We start from the raw sequence: 23,931 nt of genomic DNA, 5'->3' as shown, positions 1-23,931 counted from the left end.
CAAAAAAATACCACCTTAGTACTCCTTTCTGATAGACACTGCACAGAGATTAATTTGGTTTATCACACTGTTCATATTGCTGTGGGTCGTGTTACTGCAGTTTTTATTATTGCAACATTGCTTTTTCTAGTTCATCATTAAACATAACAATAATTTGCATTTTAGAAATCTTTATTGGTTATATGCTTTCATGTCCAATGTACTACCACATGTCGGAGGTACGTTTGGCAGGTATGATCATTATTTCTTTCCAATTTTTAACAACGAAGTAGAGCACAGAGCTCTTTAGTGACTTAAGGAAAACTGTCTAGCAAGTAAATGGTGAACAAAAATTCAGGTCTCCTATTTCAGGTCCAGTTATTTTCTGGCTACTGAAACATCTCTACAATATACCATGATTGTAATGAAACTGAATAACATGGAACAATGGGTTGCATTTAAGGTAGCTGGAGTGAGACACTTCCACTTTTCTCTAATGTTATGCCTTAACTTTCAGAACCTGCACTGGCCACTTCAGATGGCAAAGAAAATAAAGCTTGGAAAACAAGGTCAAATCTAGACGTGGAGTCTCTGGGTCTGCCCAAGAGAACTTGAAGAGGAAGAAAAGATGACTGGAGCATTTATGGTAACTATGCTGCTTTTGAGAGATAGCATCATCGTAACCAATACCTCGGGCTCATTAGTGCAAATTCTAATCTGGCTTTGTGCGAGATTTTCCATTCAGTCCTTAGTTATTGTCTTTGGTGGAGAGATCTGGCAAATGATACTTGAGTGACCTCATTCCTCTGAAACATGGGCCTAAGCCAGAAATTGAATTCTGCGAATTGGAAATGGCTTGGAGGGAAAGAAAAATATGGACACTGTGCTCTCTAAATCAGAGGGGTTGTAGAGTGAACTAATAAATAAAGAATGTCTCAGGATTAAATTTGGCATCGCTCTCCAGGCTCAATTAACAGGTGGTGCGGTTCCAGGTGGACTGGTTAGAAAAAGAATTTACCAAATATAGAAGTGGTAGAGTTGGTAAGCTGCAAACCAAATCAACTTCACTCTAATGACAAGCAAACTTCCCATAAAGTGATCATTTAAATTGGTAGAGCTAAGCAAAATACATGGCTTGCATCATATTCTGCTTGAATATGTTTGCAACAAATTTCTAAGGATACCTGTGTGTAAAATAAACTTCAAAATCATCACCAGTATATTGACTCAATAAAAAGCAAGAGTGAGTGATATTCTGGAATAGCCTAGAATTATAGGATTCTGATTATAAGAGGATTTACCAAGTGATGTCTCCTGTAGAATTAGATCACAGTAGTCACACTTAAAGGGACAATTTATCTGAATACTTCACTGCTGTTAAGACAGACACACAGGCATTCATACAAAAGATGTAACAAATGAGTCTCCAGCATTTATACACATAGGTATATGCAAATATATGGACAAAGTAACGTCTGAGGTAAACTTATACAGTAACATGTATCAACATGCAGAAACCAAGTTTCCTCCTTGCAAAGAACAGTGAAAAAGTGGTGCTCAGCACTCCTTGGTGTGAACTGGTGTGGCAAAAAGGACACAGGGTAGCAGTCCAGCGGGACCTCGGCTCATATCTCAGGTCTGTACATTTCTATATCTCAATTTCTTCATTCTCCTGCTCCCCGGTTTCTTCATCTGTACAGCAGGGCTGGTAATAAACTGAGATGAGGAGTCGGCTTGGTGTTTAGAGGGTATGTGCCCTTTCCTTCTCTTCCTAATAGTTGTTGTGGATAGTAGAATACGTTTTGGCACCTAATACCTGTTTTACCAGCAGGGTAAAACTTCCTAAGCCCAGTGCCATTAATTAGCATCCTGTAACATTGTCAACAACCATAGATTTTGCAATTTGAAAAATGTTACGGACTACAGATTTACATTTTAATTGTATGTTACTTCCTATCACCTGTTCACAGATAGACTCATCTCAAATTACTGAATCTTTGCATGAATCAAAAATTTTCTGTAGCCTTGCAAAGATTTTTTTAGAAAATACCATTCCCAACCATTTTGCTTTGTCTGTTAAATTTTCAGTACTTTCAACTAACTCTATTCTGTGTTTGGGTCATAAACTGGTTTCATCTGTCAAAAATGAGTATGGGAATAACTGAACACCATATCATAACCCAGCAGAGAAACATGCTCTTACTGGCTGAGAATGGGGCTGCGGCTGTAACTATTGCTGATTTTAGGATTTTAGAAGCCAGTCGCTGAGCTGACAGCATAATTGCTTAGAGCCTGAAAAGCAAGGACTCAGATAAACTGGTCACTCAAGATTTCAAGCTCTGACTATTCCCTTCAGTTATGGTAATATTGGAAATTGCCAAAGTTCAAAATCTTGGTCACTCACATTCTGTTTTATCACCATAAACTAACTGCACAGAAATGTTAGGGCTGAATTACATTTAGAAGAATTTTACCAACCTGATCATAAGCACTGGGGTCATGTTCTAACATCTAAGGTTTCCTGTGGCGGCTTGTGTTTAAAATGTACCTATTTCTATTTTTCTCAACCATTAACTGGTAACAGCTCTGTTAGTAACATATTCAAATGTTGTTTCTCGTAGATACTTATTCAGTAGTGTTCATGGAATCTCTACTATCTGGGGAGCAGCTCTCTGCTCCGGTGTCACACAGGGAATGAAATAGACGGGCCCCCGGGCACTGGCCTTCCAGAGAGAGGAGACAGGAAAATACAGAACTAAATATGATATACCAAATGTTGGAAAGGGGTTTGTACCACTGAGATAAATAAAACATAGAAGGATTATAGGGCGCTCCTAGAGGAAGAGACGCGTTGAGAGAAAAGAAATGTGATCATGGTACTTGACTTATTTCTGCAAAAAACCAAAGCTCCATGTACAGTCACAATAATATAAACAGTGTTCATAGAATTAATAAGTAATGGACACATATGGCGAAGGTGGAAGGTGGGGACACAAGAGGCATAGTATGCCATTAGACAGCGAAGCCACACCCAGCAGTTAAATCCTCACGTTCTCTGGGACAGTGAGGTGATAAGATATTGTCTATAATAGATTAATAAAGCTTCACAGCATAAACACATGACTTTTTATTTGGAAATATCACCTAAAAAAGTGAATGTGTTTGCCTGAGAGTAGTAGGTTGATAGGAAGCAAAGAGTAGGCTAGGGACTACTGTTTCTGCTTTATATGTATTTAGGACTACTTTTCTTTTTTAACTTTGTGCATCTACTGCTTTAGTAATTTTTAAAGGTAAAATGTAAAAAATAAATAAAATGAAAAAAAAAGACCTTGATGAAGTTGACTGATGACCTACAGAGAGATGAAATATTTTGCTGTAGAGTAGCAGAATCAGTTAGAACAGGCTGCATCAGAGTCCACGTGTTTCCTTTTTTGTGCTGCAAGGTTCTGTGTGGTTAAGTAGATAAAATAGTATCATTGTGCTTGTTCTATAGGAAGCAACTGATAAATCACAGATACCGTGATTAGAAATCACTACCATAAATTTGGTAATGGTGTGGTCTTAATCTCTTTGAGCTCCCATTTTTCTCATCTGTAAATTAATGGTAACACCTGCCTTGAAGAATTTCTGTGTGTATTAAGGAGATGGCTGAAGCACCGAGTCCTAGAACTCCAGAGGGAAGGGGGATAATGGTTTGTCTTTGTTTTGCTTCCCAAACCCATCCTACAGCTCCGCTCAGCTCCTCACGCGCTGAGCACTGGGGAGGGGAAGTGGGGAGTAGAAGGACGGGGTCTGGGACCCTCCTTCGGAGTCTACATCTTTCTTAGAATCCATTGCTCCTCTCTCCTCCTTTCTCCAAATCAGAGCTTTCATCCTTTCAAACCTGTTTTATTGTTAATGTAATAGTTTGTTTATATGCCAGAACCACAGCTAAAGAAGCCTGCAAATGTCAAGAATTAACTTATTTTATTCTCTGCTGTTATAAAATATAGATTTTGTAATGATTTTAGGTATGGCAAGACTAACAGATGAGGAAATAATTGCCATTGGAAAGATGGTTTGATACTCATAGTTTCCAAGAGGAAGGGGCACCCCACCCCATAGGGGCCACCCAGGGAAACATCAGGGCTGGTGAGGAGGCAGAGGAGGCAAAGGGAAAATGCGGGCAAGAGCCTTTATGTGGCCTCCCTGGGAAGGACCGGGCACGGCCGGGGAAACAGGCTTGGGATTGGCTGGTTTGAATGACTTTAACAGGCCCTGGGGCATGGGGCTGTCCCAAGTTGTCTGGTAACCTCTGGGGTATTGGGGGCAGGGAATAGTGGCACTGAGTTTGAGAACCCAGTAGAATTGGTGGTTTTTTTGAGAACCCAGTAGAATTGGTGGTTCAGGATGTGGGCTCTGGAGTGGTTGGTTTGCTTCTGAAAGGTGAGGTTTTTGGAAGGCTGAGGGCGAGTTGTTCACTGTCTTTGGGGATTGGCTAACCTGAGGTGGGACAGTCCCACTGAGGTCAGCAAGACTCCAGCTGCACAACATCAAAATGCAGAAAACACAAAAGATACGAACTTCCAGTGAGAGGATGAAACCGCCCTGGGGATTAACCCCCAGTAGAGAGACTATAGTCAGCAGTACTGCATTGGGTACATGAAAGTCGCTAGGACAGTAGATCTTAAATTTTCTCACCACCACCATAAAACAGTAACTCTGTGAAGTGAAGGGTGTGTTAACTAACCTTACCATAGTAATTATTTTGCAGTGTACATGCATATTTAATCACCACATTGCACACCCTAAACGTACACAATGCTCTATGTCAATTATATCTCAATAAAGCTGAAAAAGAAACGAGAAAAAAATAAGACATGGTTAGTACACCTGCATTTTACATGGTCAAATAACACTTTGGGCAATGGAAAATTGTATTTAGTCTTCCTAGTTGGAAGAAAAGAAGCAAATACAGGAACAGTTAATTTTGAAAAAGTGTTATCCCACCGAACACTCTCCATACTTCATAACATGGAGCCTTGCTAATTATGATCATCAAGTTATTGATGGATTTTTTTGTTGTAGAGGTCCCCTTGCATACTTTTCTGCTTTTGCAGAATATCTTCGGTGTGGATGCTGGACACCGCTGTGAAGGAGTACTGCTGTGTAGGCTGTTTTGAAGCCCTAAACTGATCATCCTAGAAGCTTAGCCAGGGCCTTCCACGATTCCAGTCCCAAAGTCCTCATATCAAAGCATTCTTTGCTTATTTCACTACTGAAAAAAGCTGCACTTAATCAATCTCTGAAGGTATTAACAGTTGGTGAGTTCCCTCAGGCTCCTGGGGCACCATCCTAATGACCTTGACCTTCCATGTTCCTTAACTGATGAAAACATAGCTGCGCTAACACAAATAAAGAAGTATTTCTTAACTGACCACTCTGGGAAAATGCTGGGCTAAATGCTTGATTTATTAATTTAGTCAACACATATTCATTGAGTGTTGATTATGTGCCAGACATTTTTGTTGGTATTGAGACTATAGTAGAGAGTAAAATAAACAAAAGCACCTTTATGGGTCTTATTTTCTATTGGGGGAGGCTGGCAATAAACAAAGTAAAATTGATGGCACGTCAGATAGTGGTAAGTGCCATGGAGTAAAATGCAGCAGAGATGGGGAGGGGATTTGTGATTTTAAATAAGACAATAAGAAAAGGTGTCTGTGAGGTGGCATTTCAGCCAAGACTTGAAGGACACATTTGAGATAGGATTGTTGGAGTTGGGAAACAAGAGGGAGTGAGTTGGAAATACAAGACGTGGTGGCTAGAATCTGGCTTAAAATGGAGATTATGGAGAGAATATATAACAGTGATCAAAGAAAAAGAAGAGAAATATTAAGATCAATCCCCTGACATATGAACTTTATGATCTCATTAGGGAGATAAGGTTTGTTAATATGAAATCATTGGAGTAGGTAATTAAAGATGGATTCAGAAGTATGTTCACATAAGCAAGTGAACTCACTGTTAAAATATTAAATGATATTTATCTTAGCACTTGCCAGAATAGACATTAACCAGGTGACAGGTTTGTAACCCCTAAAATGAAGGCAGACCCCACACTCATCATAACTGCCCCCACTAAACTTTCCTCAGCATCTACTATGTGTGGTTTACTCTGCTGAGTGTCAGGAACAGGTAAAGCTATGACTGTGAACTTGCTGATGGGGGATATTCTGTTACCTGTCTCTCCAGGGAAGGCTCGGCCTAAGGCCATGGTGGAATGCAGATATGCCGGGGTGACCGCCAGGGGAGAAGAGGTTTGTGGCTGGAGGAGGGTGCTCCAAGGGTCACAGATACATGGTTACAAAGAGAGGTGAGGAGGAGAGTGTACCTTGGACTTGTCAGTCCCTCAACCTTGACTTATGGAGGTGAATGCAGAGAGAACTTGGGAGGGAACAACTCCCAAGGGTGGGGAGGGCTTATTGAAGACCCCAGGGAGGGTCTGCAGATCTGGCCTGCTGGCACCCAGCTGCCTTGGTGCTGTCTCTGCCATAACAGGGACTGCAGCCATCTAAGGAGGTCTTGACCTTATGGGGTTTTGAGGATATCAGACATGAACCAAGGGTGGGCGTGCAAGGCAGAACATAGTAGGCTGTGGGTGAGACATCCCTGCAATAGCTGATCAATGCAGTGGGGGCTGCCAGGCAAGCACACGTCTGCAGGGCCAGCAAAACAGGGCATTGTTGTGAATAGGATGTTGGAGGAACTCACAGACCCATTAGCTCTACGGACACCAGCGTCATTCATAATGTATTTTAGTACATAGCTCTGCTCCGTATCTCCATACAGAAATTTGTAGTAAATCTGTACTGAATTGAAATGAATTATCTGTCTAGTGTTTCTGGTAATTAGTCTAAAACACAAGGTAACAGAAGGTGAGTGCCCAAGGATTACAGTTCAGAGGAAGGAGCAACCCAAAATAGCAGCGAAGACTCCACCTGCAGGATAAGGTGTGTGGCCACGTGCACCTTCACCTTGCAGAAGTTTTGTAGATTGGTAGTTATCTTCAAGGGTCATTGCTTTCTGCAGCTAACACTTTTACAGGCTATTTTTATATACAGCTGGAAACACTCAAGTGCCATGCAATCATCAGAAACATCTTTCCACCTGTAAACACTCATGGAAGCATTCTGAACTTCAGTGGATGTACTTTGCTCTAAGTCATGCAATATATATTTTTATATGGCAGTATTTTTTATAGTACTTTATATGGTAGTATTTTATATGGCATTTTTTATATAGTAATCAAACTATATATTTTTTTCACTCCTCCTACCCTACTTTTTATAATTTTTGGATATCTACTAGTGTGATCAAAGTAATCCATTCAGTGTTTCCATTCTCTAGGAAATTGATCAGGCTGGACATCTATGAACCTATGGTAATAATTACTCATTGATACCTTAACACTTAGGAGGCGGTCTCTGGGTTTAAAGACTGAGTTGGAGCCCCGTCGCAGAGAATAGTTAATGGAGAGACTGTCTCCTTCGCGCCATCTAAACCACACTCCCCGAGTTGGAGGCCGGAGGGTGCAGGGTGTGGGTTGCTGAGTCCCAGTCTTTTCTCTTAGATACTGGGCATCACGTGCAGAGGACAATACTGTGCTCTAGTGGTCAGAAGTCAGAACTGGAAGTCAGGACACTTCTTTTTATTTTTCTGCTTTAGCCTGTCAGTAATTCCCAGAGCAATCTGCTGCTACCAGAGTGAGGGAAAAAACAGACACGATTCACTGGATAAAACCCAGGCCCAAATAATCCTAGTTTTGTTTGACTTGTCTGGGTGATAACAGCCACATGATCTGATCCAGCCTTTGGGGCCGTGAGTCACGTGTCCATTCTATTCATAATTCAGCTTCTCTCATGGCAAATTCAAGAGATTTTGATTTCCATTAAATATATATGTAGTCTTTCATCAGTTAAATGAAAAAAATAGTGTCTCCTTGTCCACCTCATAGATTTATGATGCAAACCAAGTAAAAGTATATGAAAACAGTTTAAAATTACAAAGCTCAGAACAAATGTTGTTTGTTGTTGAGAAAAATGCATATTTATCTGTCATCATTTCAAACACTTCTTTAATTCAATCCTGTATTTAGGATTTTCACCTAGAAATACAATACAATAATGAATAAGTATGTATATTTACATATATGTACATGCACATAATGAACAAATAATTTATAATCAATGCAATTACATCCCTTCTAGCTCTACTGATAAAAGTCTCACCATGAAGAAAATGCTTCATCGGTGACTTTAAACTTGGGGAGACACAGGCCCTTACCCTTTTAGGATTCACCCACTAGGATCATCTTCAAAAATTTTGTAACCAGCATTTCCAAAGCATCCACACAGTATGGTGCCTTTGCACAACCATTATTATCATGCATGTGTCCCTTATGGAAGGAAATGGACAGGAGAGACAGTCAGCCCGAAGCCAGTGAGTGAGCAGAAAGCTACCTACTTTTAAATAGCAGCACCAACTGATCTCACTTTAAATCACTTCCAGGTCACTAGCAAGGAAGAGAATGATCATAAATAATCTCTTGGATTGCTGAATTTTTCACTATACTCGGGTCAAAAATTGAGTGGTACCAAGTTCAAGTTATATAATGTGGTGGTCATTCTTTTTTTTCACCTTCACCAGAAAAATATTCTCAGTGAACTCTCAGATTCAGAAACAAAACAAGAGGAAATACATTCCCATGTTCTGTGCTGGGAAGATGGAATGTGAAGGAACATTTCCAATAAGGAAAACAATAACTGAATTTTTTTTTTTGGTTCATTTAAATGACCCTCTAGATATTTAAGATCATCTCTGGCAAATACTGACAATGATTTTAACTTCATACTTATTTGGAAGTTCAAAATAACAGCAAAACAGCCTAAAAGGGCACTGAGACACTACGGATGGGCCAACTGTTTAATTTGCACCTGGAATTAATCTTCCCAGTGCAGGGCTCAGCACACCCACCCCTGCCCAGGTGGACCCTGAAATACCAAGGAACGAGGACATTATGTGCCAGCATACACTGTGCCAAACAGTAGAATTTTCTATCAACAGTAATTTTTGTCCTCTGCTATAAAAGCTGATGCTCTTATCTCTTTATCAACTTATTTCATTAGTTAGTAAAGAAAAGGGAAACTTCTCAACGGCTGAAATGTTTTCCTCTCTTTCTTAGAGTAATAATGTTTGTGCCTTTAACATAAAATTATATATATATTCCAAAAGTTACCTTTCACAATATTTACCTTTAAATATACAAACGGCATAAACTTAAAGAAAAAAGTTACCTTTCAAACTGTATTGTCATCAAGTTTAATATTTTAAAGTCAGTCCCTTGATCACAAGCACATGGACTCAGGTGCACACGGGCTGTGCTTTCGGAGTTCGGGCGTGTGTGTGTGTGTGTGTGTGTGTGTGTGTAGTAGACTGTGCATGTCTTTCAGAAAGGATACTCAAGTGCCCGTGCAGCCTGAAGGCCTTCAGAGACTCGGCCAGGTCTGCCAACTGGCCGCATGCAATCCTCTGGCCAGCTTGTTCCCGTCCTGCTTCCTGATCCCGTCCGTGTCTGTGTCACCAGCGCCTGCGTTGGGTCTGTCCGCAGACCAGCTCCTGCTCCTGGGAGTTGGTGTCATCAGCCCTGCAAATACTCTGCCTAAACCCAGCCTGCTGCGCACTCTGCTTTCAGCTCAACGACTGAATACTGGCCTGTCTCCCACTCCTGCGGGCATCTGACTCTGGCAAGTCCCTGTTTGGCTCCACTATTTCTGTCTTGGTTCTGACAGGTCAGATCGTCCTGGCTAAGCTGAGGGGCCCGAGTAGGAGACCTTTGGCAACTGCATAGGAGCACCTTTCATTTTAGAGCAACCCTGAGCATCCACTCCCAGTGGTGCAAATAAATGGGCAGTCAGATATCCACCCGCTTGGGGTATAACAAATCTAGAGATTAATAGAGGCATAAAGACAGCAAGTGTGAAAGATAACACCTTAGATACTGGTATCAAACTTCTGGGGTTTTTTTAGAGAAAAGGCTACTGATTTTAGTCAAGCACAATTCCTTAGAGTCCCTGTTTTTAGCCCCATGGACCTGGAATCTGCTGGCCTGGAGAAATGCTGAGTTCACCCGGAGATCAGGCACGCAGCTGACCTTGGCTAAGCTGGGCTGACCTACTAGACCTCCGAAGGAGATTCTGATCCTGGCCCCGCCAGGAAATGGAATTCTTATTAGTGAAAGAGGAATTAAGGAGCATTTGTCTGTGGATGTCTCCTCACCTTTTCTTTCTGGAAAACCCTTAACTCAAAATTCCAAGCATAACTCAAATAATTATACCTCCTCAATGCCCCTGCGTCCTTATTCGGGGCCATGTTCCCACAGGCTTGGTTCCACTCCTATTACGGCGTTCATCACACCACCGTCTGACATGGTTTATGTGATTTCTCTCCCTCTGGGCTGTGAGCAACTGGAAGGCAAAGAGTATGCCTCGTTCTTTGTATCCTCAGCTCTTTATGTAGTGATATGCAGACAGTATATACTTAATCAATGTTCAGTGAATTAACAAGCGTTGCACATCTGAAGCTTTTAGCAGCATGGATGCTTTGATCGCCTGCCAAGCCCCTCGTCCACCACTTAATGGTGGATCTCTAAACAGAAGCAGGGAATTCTGCTCCCACTTAGGGTGCTCATAGCTTCGTGAAAATGTCACTCCCACCTTAGCAATGAGAAAAGGCCAGGTCATCTATAAAATTATAACTTTTTTTGAGCACATTAGAAAGCTGAAGTGGTAAGGCAACCAAATGCACCATATTCTGAAGCATGACAGGTCCACTGTGGGAAAATGGGGACCCACAGTGTTTCACCTCTGGCAGAGCAGGAGAGGAGGATGGAGCTGCCTTAAAAGCAGGTCAGAAGAAAGCAGCTGAAGTTGTAACAAATTCTTAAAGGCCAAGGGCAGGCTGGTGAGATAATGCAGAATGCCTGGGAGCCTCAGACACAGGAGAAGGTGCATTTATTCACTGTTCCCACTGTGTGGGCAGGAGGAGGGTTGGAGCAGGGCAGGAGGCAGGTTCTGGAAAGTGCATGGCCTCGAAGGGGCAGGAGAAACAGACCTGCCCCCCTTGGGGAGGGGTTGGCACATGCTCAGGGGCAGAACCTGGCACTGGGTCCCCAGCAAAGCAGTGCTCCTTCGAGGAGAGGTGCGAACCTCTCAGGAGCTGCAGCTGTTTCTCTGGGGAACTCTTGCTGACCCCTACCAGGCAAAGAGCAGCCAGCTGGGCTGTCTGGGTGAATCCAATGCTTCTGCCACCAGACTGGCCCAACAACTCGTCTCCTTATAAGTGCTCACTGCCCAGTGCCACTCATTGTCCCATCAGCCACCCCTGGGGCCCCGGGCAGACCCTAGCCACCAGGGAGTCTCTGAAGTGATATTTTAATATTTTCATTACTATTATGTTGGCTTTTCTGCTCTGCGGGTCAAGCAGGCATCCTAGCTGTAGTTTAGGGGGGGATTCTGTAAGTGGGTTGTGATAGGAGTTGAAAAAGCCAGTCCATGATATTTACTCCTCTATCCCATTCATTTATAAGGTCCACTTATGCTGGACGCTGTCCACCTTGTTCTCAGCCATATCCTCACTATAAACTACAGTGCCTAGTAAATAACTGGCACTCAATAAACATTGTTCAATAAATCAACAAGCCCTTTAGGAATTGAACAGAAACGAAAACAAAAATGATTGCTTTTCCATGGAAAAAGACAGGTTGTGGGGAAAATGGAACTTTTTGATCAGGATTCCCACCTGGCCTGAAGAGCACCCGTTGTATATATAATATATATATATATACAGACTGTTTGCATGTTTATAATAAGAGCCTGGTCAGTCTCAGGACCGCTGGTCCCGAGGAGGGGTGGAAAGGAAGCACCCATTCTCCTCTCTCCCCTGTTCCTGTTACATAATTGGTCAGGCGTCTGCCAGTCACCAGAGACCGACCCACAGAATTCCCCCCAGAGCTAGAGGCGGGCTAGGGGTGCCATAGGAGAGCAGAGAGGGAGCCATGGAGCCCCGGTGCCCCTAGCGGACTAAGTTTGTGCGGGGGAGCAGAACTTGTAGCCACTCTGGGGACTGCATTCAAGCCAGCTGTGTATACTGAGCTGTCTGTGACCACCCTTGGAATAAACGTGGTACCCCCCTTTTAATCCCAGCTTCTGGACCTTGCCTTTATTTGGTCTCATCAAATTCATAGGGAGCTTGTCCAGGCGGAGAACCCCCTCTTCCCGGAGCTACACGGGGACAGACACAATATTTATGTTCAACTTTCTGAGGTAACCAGGGAGAAAGAGCAATAAGGAAGTTGAGATGATATGTGTTTTCATTATCCTGCTTTAAATGCAGTAATTTTGATCATGGAACTATTAAAATATATGTGACACCCTCCCTCCCCCGACAAGTAAAGTAGAAAGGAAATATTCAAAATGTTTCAAGCCTCTCTACAGGTAGGAAAACACATGTCACTGGCAGGTCACTCCCCTAAAAGCACAAGCTATCAGCTAGAACCATGTTTGGAAATGCCTGGGCAGCCTGCAGCCACTGCACAGTATATCTCTATTAGACATTTAACACGAATTCCTGGGACCTGTGCCAGCCCACTTTTCAAACTGATTCATTGGCAACAGAAAAGGAAGAAAAAAAATCCAAGGTCTTGGGGTGCACTTATTTTCATTCTCTTTCTATGGCTTAAAGGAGGCTAAAAGCCTAAGAAGGGATTCACAGTTGAGTAATAGCCAGAAAGGGAGATTAGTTTGTGAATAGTGAGTTTTGGAGAGCTGGGAATTTTTGTTAGTTTTTTTTAGTCTGAGAAGAATTCAGGGCTCAGTCTGTGCATTCTGCTTCCTACTTCTGTTAGTATCACCTGCTGCTCAGCTCAGGAGCCCCCATTTGCTGTCCCTTTTCCTTCTTTGGGGAGGGCTCAAAGTCAAGGTCAGACAATGCAGCCTCCCAGCACCACTGTGGCAAGGTTAGAGCAGGGGATTGGTTCCAGGTGCACCTCAGCCTGCAACTCGAAGCGCCAACAGGCTCCTGGCTACCCAGGGAGAAACCCGGGCTTGGCATGAACACATTTTCCTTCTGAGTGATGAATTTGTCAGATTTCCATAGTTCAAGGGCAGGCTAGCAAAGCGCAAGCAAACAAATGCAGGAAGTTAATAAAATTATTCTCAACTTCTTGGTAACTGTCAGCTTTCTGCATTCATTTCCTTTTTTTCAAGGGAATTCTTCCTTATCACCTTCCCTCCTAAAGCTGTTATTTGGCTGACCTAACAACCTTAGACTCATTTTCCCCCCATGAAATGTGGCGATATTCATGACAGAGGGCAAGGATAGTGAAAAGCAGGTTCCTTAAACCGTGTCTCTTCATATGAGGGGTGGTTCATAAAGGGCACATTGTTTATAGAAATGTATTTTCTGGTGTATTTCCTTTCAGGCATATTTCCATTTCCAGTAAATCATACTGCCTGGGCACCCCAGCCACTGAAGTGGGGGTTTCTGGGCTTCAAGGGCAAAGTGGATTCCTGCCTGCAGCTTTACGCCTTGATGATCAAGTTTGATTTTTGTTGCCATCAGCAGCAAGACAGTAAGACCAGAGGCCAGACTTTGGAGAAAAGAGAGTGAGAAAGAAAACAAGAGTGAGTGAGTGAGAGAAACAAGGGGAGAGGGAGAGAGCTGGAGAGTGCGAGAGAGGGGACTTTATGCATCTCCTAAGCATGTGAAGAACCCAGCCTGGATGTCTGAGAGCAAAGCATTTCTGCCCTGGCAGTAGAGAAGTTACCTCGTTGCCAGGAGGGCCTGGTCAGGAGACCCCATCACTCTAGAAGAGGAATAAATGGATGTAAGAGTGTTGAGGGAGGGGAGTGAGCCGCTGTGTCTCTCCCCTGTGTGTTGGGATGGGGAGGAAGGGGGGAGAAAGAGAAGCCCTCTGGAAAGCTGAGCATCTTCTGAAGAGAGGATTTTAAACCAAATCTTGACTACCAAACATGTCGCATCACCAACTCCAGGAGGCCGATGGTCAGAAAGGAGGCATGATTGATTTTAGAGAAATTAAGAAGCTACATTTTCTTTACATATCTGAGTGCAATGTGAATAATTTGCTACCCAGGCATGCAGTTAAACTTAGCCATGGACTGCATGTCCATTTGTTGATGGAATATTTATGTTCAACTTTCTGAAATACCTAGGAAGGCAAAAGGGAATCATGAAGTGATACTGAAGTCATACAGATGACCAAGTCCTTTCTTAAAAGGAACCTTTTGTTCTTGCAACTGCTGCATGGCACTGAGGCAGTAAACTTAAACTTAAAAAAAAAAAAAAAAAGATATTGAGCACATCAGTTTCTCCCTAACCTATAATCTCCCACAGAGAGGCAGAGATTTTTGATCAGTCTTAACTCCAGCCAAGCCAAGTGCAGTTCTGTGTCTTGAATTATTTTCTTCCGTGATCTAAAGTGACTTCGCTTTGGAAGAGCAGCTGGTCAAACTCAGTTTCTCTCTTCAGCCTTATATTAACCACTACAAGAATCAGCATTCAGTTCAAAACTGCCTCCTTTGCTGTGGCTTGCAGACCGCCCTAAAGACTAAAGATATACTATAAAGATACTCAAGAAAACAAGTACAGGGAACCTAACAAGGTGATCAACACACTTGGAGGGAAATCAAGCTAACTACCCAAAGCAAAGGTTCTAGCACTCTCTAAACATAAGTATGTAGTGAATTGTCTCTACTTGAACAGGCAAAAACCAGACAAAAAAAACCCCAAAACCTGTCAATCCTTTTAAATACATTTTATTTCATTTATTTAAACAGTATCTATATGAAGATTATTACAAGTTCAGTGTACAAAGTAATTCTTCATGCACCAGTGGGTTCCCAGTCCCCTGGCTGGAACACTGTGGCACTCCTCCCCTTACTCCCCAGCCCAAGAGGTAGGGAAATACTTCAAAAGAATTATGATATTTTGAAAAAAAAAATTTCCAGCTATTTTACCTAATTAACACAAACATTTACATTCATGTTATTACAATTTATTATGAAATACTTTATGGTGTTAAAAAACTATTCTTTCTGCATATATCAAGTTTTTGATTCACAATTCTTAAATATGCAATTCCCTAACAAGATCTCAGTCAGTCTTAGTTTCAAATATAAAAAGTAAATATGCTTTTCCACATTCTCAATGGCTATTTTCATGGCCTGGCACATGCTGGGAGAGACTTTGCTCCTGATGCTCAGTATAGATCATGGGAAACAGAGAAATGTGCACTGTGGAAAATCAGTTATCTGTTGACAAAGACTGGGAATTAACCTAAGTGGAGTTAAGCAGCAGTCTCAACTCTGTAAATATTTTAATTTGCATCTCAGACTCTTGAACCATGGACCATCCTCCAGAGAACTGAACCTAATTTCTTTTTATGTTTCCCTACTACTCGCTAACTATTCATGTTAGCAACTCAGAGATTTATTTATATAAACTTACTGCTCGGATTCAAATTTCCTTTGCAAGCTGAGGTGAATCCAAATCCACCATTTCAATAAATACCTCCGTCAGTCTATTTTAGTGAGTAGAAATATAATGCACGTAGGCCAGAGGTAAATGTGGAAAACAAAATACAAGACACTAGCAATTAAAATGACACAGCTGGGAACATTTGGAAAGCAACAGAGAAGACTAATTAGTGAATTCACTGGAAAGGGAGGAATTCAAACGAGAGCCTTAATTCAGTTACTGAAAAAGGACAACTCAATGGGAAGGACAAGTAAATAGAACGGGAGGTAGGGGATGGGATGGGAGAGGCCAGGTCAGGAAGTGCTGGAGATAGGTGGATGAGGTCAAGGGAGAATGTCAGTCATTCACTTATCAATTCATTCACTGACTGAAGAAGTGCTTATTTAGGATAAACTTTGTGGAGGGTTGTATGAGAGGTGAAATACATGGAATGGAAGCAAAGAAGAACAAAGAGATAAGCTGGTCTTGGCCATGAATTATAAGCTCTTTACATTGTGAAAGTGACTGTAGTATAATCTGTTTCAGTTGGTCTGTGGCACACAGGAAGGAAGTGATGAAAAATTGTGCTCTTCTAGGCAGGGGAGCAGATAAGAGAGATGGAGGTAGAGGAAAAAGGGGAGATATAGAAAAAGAGGGCGGTGTAGAAAAAAAGGAAGACTGGGAAATAATGGGTGGAAGCGAGGCCTGTAATACAGACAGACAGGCACACTGTTGAGCTTGCCGCAGGGAGTGGGTGGGAGACTCTTTGAGGACAGAGGTTGGCCACAAGCCCAACACACCAGCCTTCCAGAATCTAGGAGACAAGCAGCCCACCGTATGCACGTTACACAAACAGTGATGTCATGCCCCTGCGCTTCCAAAGACCCAGGAAGATCAGCCCTGTGCATCTTTTCCCTACACTTGGACGACCAGCAGGGCAATCCCTCCCCCCTTTCTGCCCGAGCCCAAATCTCTAGGCAGCCGCAGGACCAAACAAGGAAAATGAGAAGACCAAGAAAAGGAAACGGAGGAACAAAGACCAAACTCAAGAGTCTAATTAATCTCTAAATAGCCTATTTAGCCTCTAATTTTAAAATGAAACCTTATTTTGCTGGTATTTGGAATTTCAGGACAGAAATGGAAAAAAAAAAATTTGATCTCTTTGCTCCATCTAGTGTTGCCTGTTGAAATGACATGCTCCTCGTCACCTCGGCCCCAGGAGCTCAGGGCCACACAAAGGGAAACTGAATGAGGGGCCCAGTAAGATGGGGCTCTTCCGTTGCATGACCGTAAGTGTTCCAAAGCAGATGCGTTCCTAGCACCAAATGATGTTCTCCGTGGTCTCCAAGGAAATCCCTAAATCTAAGGTGAGGCAGTAATCATGATCCAATTCCTGACTTAGAATTTCAGATACAGGACACATCTCTAGTGCCCAGTGCAGTGAGCATTAACAGAGCTGGGAATGTAACCTCTAAGGGTTAATTTTAACATCTGCTCTTTTGACAAGTACACCATGGACTACAGAAGTTTATGTGCAATTCTAGAACAAGGAAGGAAAGTGAAAGAGCATATCATACCTGTATAACCATATCTAGTGAAAATAAATGAATACATTAGGCTGCATGTTATAGGCTATTTGATTGTAATGAGCATATTGATAAAATGTGTTAAATGATAAAGTAAAATTATCACTGAAAGATACTAATAACAGAAATGACCATTAATTGAATATTTACTGTATACCAGATATATATGTACAGATATTATTTAATCTTCACAATAGTCCTCTTAGATAAATATACCTATAACCATTATTCAGATGTGAAAATTGAAGCCGCTCAAGGTCATCCACGGTCATTAGCTGGCAGAACTGTGATGTGAATCTCAACTTCTTCTGATTCTAAAACTCTGCTTTTCACTTCTGTGCAAGCTGCCTCTACCTACAGGAAATGCCTTAAGTCCATGACCTACCGTGAATCTAAAAGTTGGACTTCCTTTCGATGCCTGTGATGGTTGGTGTATTCCCTACTGTTTGCACTGGAATCGTTTCAAACTACATCCAGAAGTAAACATTTGATGTTGCGAAAAGTGAGACATGGCTGGGGTGATCGTTTAAAACTTGAAACACACCCAAACCATGAGAGGAAGGGAAACTTAGCTTCATACAGCATTTCCAAATGTCAAAGGCAGAGAAATCTCCATCTGAGTGGCTTGTAGTATCAGGATGTAACATTATCAACACACTGACCGGGTGAGAAACAGGTGTCTTCTGCAGACACCTCGACTCGGTGACTTAAGCAACAGCAGATTTGCAGTCTTGACACAAAAGGGGGGGATTGCCAAGTCCTCTCCTCACTTAGCAAATAAGTCAATTCCTGAGAATCTTTGCTGCTTTTTCAGTCATGTCGATAGCTTTCTACAATATAACCCAAAACCTGGAGGGAAATGTTCTCTCAAGGTGCGTCTGTTTGTTTCCGATAGCACTCTTAAAATTGTCCTCAAGTTGTGTAATTGTGCTCCTGCTAAGCAGAATTCTGTTCTCTGCAAGCACCAAAGCATTCCATACTGATTTGGATCATCAAACTCTTCAAGTATGCAGCAAAAAAGAAACATTATCTCCATGAATGGGCATGGTGTTGGGCCAAAGTAGCGTTATTTCGGTCTGGAAAGCCTCCAGCAAAGTTTGAGGACTAGTGTGTTTTATTACCAAAGTAGTTAAGCTTGATAGTGGAATTATGCAGAGAAATGTTTGAAATTCTCATTTGCCTCTTCTCAAAATTTGTGGTTGATTTTTCTCGGGTGGTTGATAATGTCATCAGTAAATTCAAGTCAGCATGAAAACAGAGAAAGGTTCGCTTCTTTAATACTCCAGGGCTGATAGGAGGGGGAATTTTAGGGATCCGGCTGGATATAACTTTAAACAACCCGAAACCAGAAGCGTAACAAATGGTGCCCCACAATGGCTCCCTTCCCAGGAAGATTCTTATTGGCACAATAAGAACTGTTGTGCCGTGAGGCTCACATTAGGCCTCCTGGAGCCAAAGAAGGTGTCTTTTTGAAATGCCTCCATGGGATGCCTTGCAAGAGGCCAGAGAAAAGGGGTCCCTCTGCTAGCATGAGAGGTAATGGGAGGATCAGCCACAGCACCACATAAGCCAGCCAGAGGGAAAAGAGAAGTAACCATATTTTTAAAATGAGGAAAATATTTGAGACATTTCACCAAAAAAGGCATACTTGTGCTCATACAGAAACGTCCTCAGTAACATTAGTTGTCAGGGAAATGAAAATTAAAACCACAATGAGAGAGCATTGCACAGTTTACCAGAGTGGCTGATATTACAAAAGATGAGCAATACATGTTTGGGCAAAGACGTGGGGCAATTGAAATTCATACATTTTTGGTAGGAGTGTAAAATAGTATGACTGCTTTAGCAAGAAGCCTGGCATTTCTTTCTAAAGCTAAAAGATATACCTACCAGATACACCAATCAGGTACTTAAGCAAAATGAAAACATTTGTCACAAGAAGACTTATCCAAGAATTTTCATAAGTTTTATTCATAATAGGTAAAACTTGGAAATAACATAGGTGACCAGCAACAGAAAAATGGATAAACAAACTATACAGCTCATACAAAGGAATATGACTCAGCAATAAACTATTGATATACCCAACAACATGAGTCAATCTCAAAAACATACTAAGTGACAGAAACCACATAATACATGATTCCATCTATTTGAAATTCTAGAAACAGGAAAAGCCTTATCTATGGTGAAAAGAAATCAGAAGAGCAGTCACCTTTAGGAAGGGTGTGTAAGGCAGAGAATAACTGGAAATAAGCAGGACAACTTTTCTGGCATCAAAGTAATAATATTCTATTCTTGATAGGGGTTTGCATTTATTCATATTCATTGTGGGATAAATTTAAGACCTATGCATTTCATTATATATAAATATCTGAAGACTGTAAAAAATTTTTGAATTCTAATTAATGATACGCCTTTTGAAGACTTTAGGGGTACAGTATACTGATATCTGAAACTTACTTTGAAATGCATCCCCCCAAAAAGATGGATTAAAAAAAGGTGGGACCGGTAGATTATGTACTAAAGAAAATTCAGTGAAATTAATTATAGAAGCTAAGCAGTGGGTATAAGGGTGTTTACCATAGAGTTTTTTTTTCAACCTTCCTATGTGCTTGAAATGTTGGAAACTGGTCAATGTAGGGAATCTCAATAAATATTCTGAAGGAAATTGTAATTGGATACGCCATTTAGAATGTCACTAAGAACATTTGAAGGACTACTCTCAAGGCTAAAAGAGAGATGAGATTTTTTAAAAAGAATTATGCAGTTGATTTTTACATTTATTCTGTTTTTAACAAATTTTATTTCATCTTATTATGTTCAAGGCTGAGCTGAAAACATTCCTTTAAACATACCCACTTATACAAATCTGTGATCATATTTGCTGTATGTGAAAAAGACAGATTTTTTTCTTTTCGATTCTAATTCTTTCCAAGTTCTGTCCCCTTACTTCTAAGTTTTCTAGTTCTGGTTTGTTGTTCTATTGCATCTTGTTATTATTTTCCTAATGTCTTACAACTAATTTTAAAATAGTAGTTTGCAGTTTTGCTCCATCATAAGGGCATGTTTTCCTAGCATGTTTTATTCTCTACAGTTTTTTCTTAAAACAACTTCAGATAGGGTTTGGTCTCAGGATGTATTTGTTGCTCAATTTTAAGTGAAATTAATTTTCCTGAACTTTTGGAAGGAAGCTCTGGCATGGAAAGTTTTTCTAAACTCAGAAGCTTTTTCTTCTGTTGTCCTCATGTAGGATTCGAACAGATCATGGCTTTGTGTTTAGAGATTTCTTGTGTCTGCTCTCCTCTTTCACTTTTCTCTTGACCTTTTCTTTTCTTCACCCCTATTTTGACTCCATTGCTAGTAATTTCTCCTCAGTGTAGGTCCTGCTCTGGAGTTGAGCCCTGACTGGTCAGTGCTGAGAATTCCTGGTCATAAAGTGCCTCGGCCTCCTCAGACCTCACAGTGGGCCTCTTCTGCTTCCCGACTGTTGAGTTGGACAAAGCCTTCCACAGTTTTAAATGCTAGTCTCATATTATCCACCATGCCTTTCATTGAACACCTGTTATCTATTTTGGGGTTCCCCTGCACTTAGGTTTATCAAATGCCACACCCCTCAAATTTCTCCTACACAGATGCTGGCATGAGGCTGGTCTTATGACTGTGGACCGCTTATCCCCACCCCCTGATATTTTGGAGTTTATGAGGGTACGTTGCCAACTGATGTGGTTTTTGATGTGGTCTAGAGATTCTATCTAGTTGCTCTGTCTGCTCTTGATGGGATGATTCTGGGAGATAAAATGACTGGCTCCTGCCACTGCCATATCTTCAAAGGCTATACATCTTAATATTCATTCCTTATTATAAAAATAACACTGGGCATGATAAAAATTCAAACACAGAAGAGTTTACTATGAAAATTAAATCCTCCTTCCTTCCCACACCTCCTGTAGTTTTCCCAGTGCAACTCTGAAATATGGTTCATACAGTCCTAGGTAACTCTCTAGGCCTTTTCTAAGGATATAAAAGAATATCATTTAGGTATACATTTTTTTTCTTTTTACATAATTTTTAACTCATTTTGGAAAGTATATTTATGAGACAAATTCTCTGAAATGAATTTACTGAATTGAAGGACATGGAATGGGAAAGACTTTCTAAACTAGAAACCAAACTCAGATGCTATGAACAGACGGAGATATGATTACATTAAATGTTTCCATGATTAAAAACAGCACTCAAAAAAAATAAAAGACTAATAACAAATCTGGCAGAGATGGCAGTCTATATAGCAAGAAAATTATTTCAAATATTCAAAAACTTCTTACAAGTAGTAAGAAAAAATACAGTAGAAAAACTGGAAAATGACATAGTCAAGGACTTCCATGAAAATGAAATACAAATGAACAATGCAGAAAGTACAAAGCGCAAAAAATAGGAAAAGACAAAAAAAAAGCTCAGCCTCACTCAACATTTAAAACATTGTTTTCCATTTATTAGACTGTCAAAGTTTAAGTATCCTTGAGACTACATGAAAGCAGGCACTCTCAGAAACTATTTGGTAGGAATATAATTTGGTACTTTCTTGGTACAACAGTTTGGATGAAGGTTGAAGAATCATTATTAAAATGTTAAGAGCATACCAAAATATAATTTGGTAACTTTTTGGGGTAGCATTTTGGATGAAGATTAAACAATTAACTATCACAAAGTTCAAAGAATATCCTTATTTTAAAGTATACATTTTAAGCCTCTTAACATGGTCAAAGAAAGTCTTTGTCAATGACATCTCTTTAAACAGACTCCCCTTTTAATGTACTGGTGGTGTGCCCACAGGACATAGGCGCACTAGGCTGTAATAGTATCTGACTGCCACCAGATGGTGATTTTACAGATAAAATCAGGTATATGATCCTAGACTGTATGATGGCTACTCCTTGAGAAATACCACATTGTTAAGCTGATGCGATTCTTCTTCTATGCTAATAAGCTGTTGTACAATTAATTTGCTTGTTTTGAATGTTCAAAATTTAGAAGTGCTGCCTATCTAGTTTTCTTCTGAGAATTACTTAATAGCTATAATTTACTGAGGATATTCTATACGCCAAACATTTAGTGTAATTATCCCCAGTCCTCACAGCAATTCTGCAAGTTGGGTAAAATGTCTCCAATGGACAGAGGAGGAAATGTATGCCCAAAGAGATTAAATAATTTAACAAATGTCACACAGCCAGTAAATGGCAGAGTCTTAATTTGAATTTAAGTTTTGCCCCAAAGTTCACAATATCTATTGCTGCATCTGCGTTTCCCAGTAGTTTAGAATCATATTTGAGAACTCACATACAGAAAAATACCTACTTTTTAGCATTGGAACATTACAATTTTATTGCAAAAAAATAATATTGAAGAGAGCTAAAACATGTTATTCTCACAAAGTGAATTCCAGAGTGAGTGCATGAATTTCCAAGTTCATGGAAGTAACAAGGATTTTTGGAGACTGTGCCCTAAAACAGACAGTGTGGCCCCAATTCTGTTATGATCAGTACTGTCTAGTCACCATTCTCCAAATGAAGCATCATTATTTGGTAATTTTTTTTTACTTAAAAAATTGTAAATATGTATAACATAAAATTTATTATTTAACCATTTTTAACCATTTTATGTCTATTTTAAGTATATAAAATTCTATAACCATATTAAGTATGGAAACAGTGAGCTCCTCAGGCCCTAGTAACCACTATTCTACTTTCTGTCTTTAGGAATATGACTATTCTAGTCAGTAAGTGGAATCATGTCTTTTTGTGTCTAGTCTCCTTTATAGCACAATGTTTTCAAGGTTCATCCATTGTAGCATGTGTCAGAATTTCCTCTTAAGGCTTAATAATTTTCTGTTGTATGTATAGATGACATTTTGTTTATCCATTCTTCTGTCAGTGAACACATGAGGTGTTTCCATTTTTTGACTGTTGTCACTAATACCGTATGGACATTGGTGTACAACAGAGGTTCAAGTTCCTGCTTTTAATTCTTTTGGGTATATACCTAGAAGGGAAATTGTAGGATCACATGATAATTCTATGTTTAATTTTGGGGGGAACCACCATACGGTTTTCTAGGGTGGCTGTACTATTTTACATTCCCATCAGCTATGCATGAGGATTCCAATATGTCTACATCCTCACCAATACTTGTTAGTTTCTGTTCTTTTAAATAGTTCTTTCCACAATAGCCACCTTAACGGATGTGAAGTGGTATCTCAGTGTGAATTCGACTTCCATTTCCTTAATAATTAATAATGCTGAGTCTCTTTTCATGTGCTTATTGGCCATTTGTGTTTATTCTTTGGAAAAAAATATCTATTCAAGTATTCTATTTTTTAATTGAGTTATTTGGGGGTTTTTTTGTTGTTGAATTGCAATTGTTTATATAGTCTGGATATTTATCCCTTAGCAGATATTTTCAAATATTGTCTCCCATTTCTAAGTATTTTATTCTTTTGATATAATGGAGTTATTTTCCTAATTCCTTTTCAGATTGCTCATTGTTAGTGTATGGAAGCACAACTGATTTTTGTATGTTGATTTTGTACCCTGCAACTTTGCTTAATTATTAGTTCTAAGTGGTGTGTGTGTGTGTGTGTGTGTGTGTGTGTGTGTGTGTGTGAGAGAGAGAGAGAGAGAGAAATCTGTGGGGTTTTCTACATACCAAATCATGTCATATGTCAACAGAGATCATTTCACGTCTTCCTTCCTATTCGGATGCCTTTTGTCTGTTTTTCTTGCCTGTTGCCCTG

The 23,931-nt window shown here is 40.5% G+C and overlaps 2 long non-coding RNA genes across 2 annotated transcripts in view; one reads left to right on the top strand and one right to left on the bottom strand.

Annotated features, from left to right (window-relative positions):
• LOC140845238 (uncharacterized) overlaps nt 1-7,554 on the top strand; it is a 268,537-nt gene extending 260,983 nt beyond the window's left edge. The window contains exon 3 of the long non-coding RNA XR_012124024.1: nt 497-7,554. This is a non-coding gene — a long non-coding RNA (uncharacterized lncRNA). The remainder of the gene's footprint in view (nt 1-496) is intronic.
• Nucleotides 1-9,775, bottom strand: part of LOC118968092 (uncharacterized) — a 33,831-nt gene extending 24,056 nt beyond the window's left edge. Inside the window, exon 1 of the long non-coding RNA XR_005055445.2 lies at nt 9,315-9,775. This is a non-coding gene — a long non-coding RNA (uncharacterized lncRNA). The remainder of the gene's footprint in view (nt 1-9,314) is intronic.
• Between the last annotated feature and the right edge of the window lie 14,156 nt (nt 9,776-23,931).

This window comes from Manis javanica, chromosome 12 (genome assembly GCF_040802235.1).
Source record: "Manis javanica isolate MJ-LG chromosome 12, MJ_LKY, whole genome shotgun sequence".
NCBI classification, from domain to species: Eukaryota; Metazoa; Chordata; class Mammalia; order Pholidota; family Manidae; genus Manis; species Manis javanica.
The sequence above is the reverse complement of the archived record's forward strand: the minus strand, read 5'-3'. Positions and strand labels throughout refer to the sequence as shown.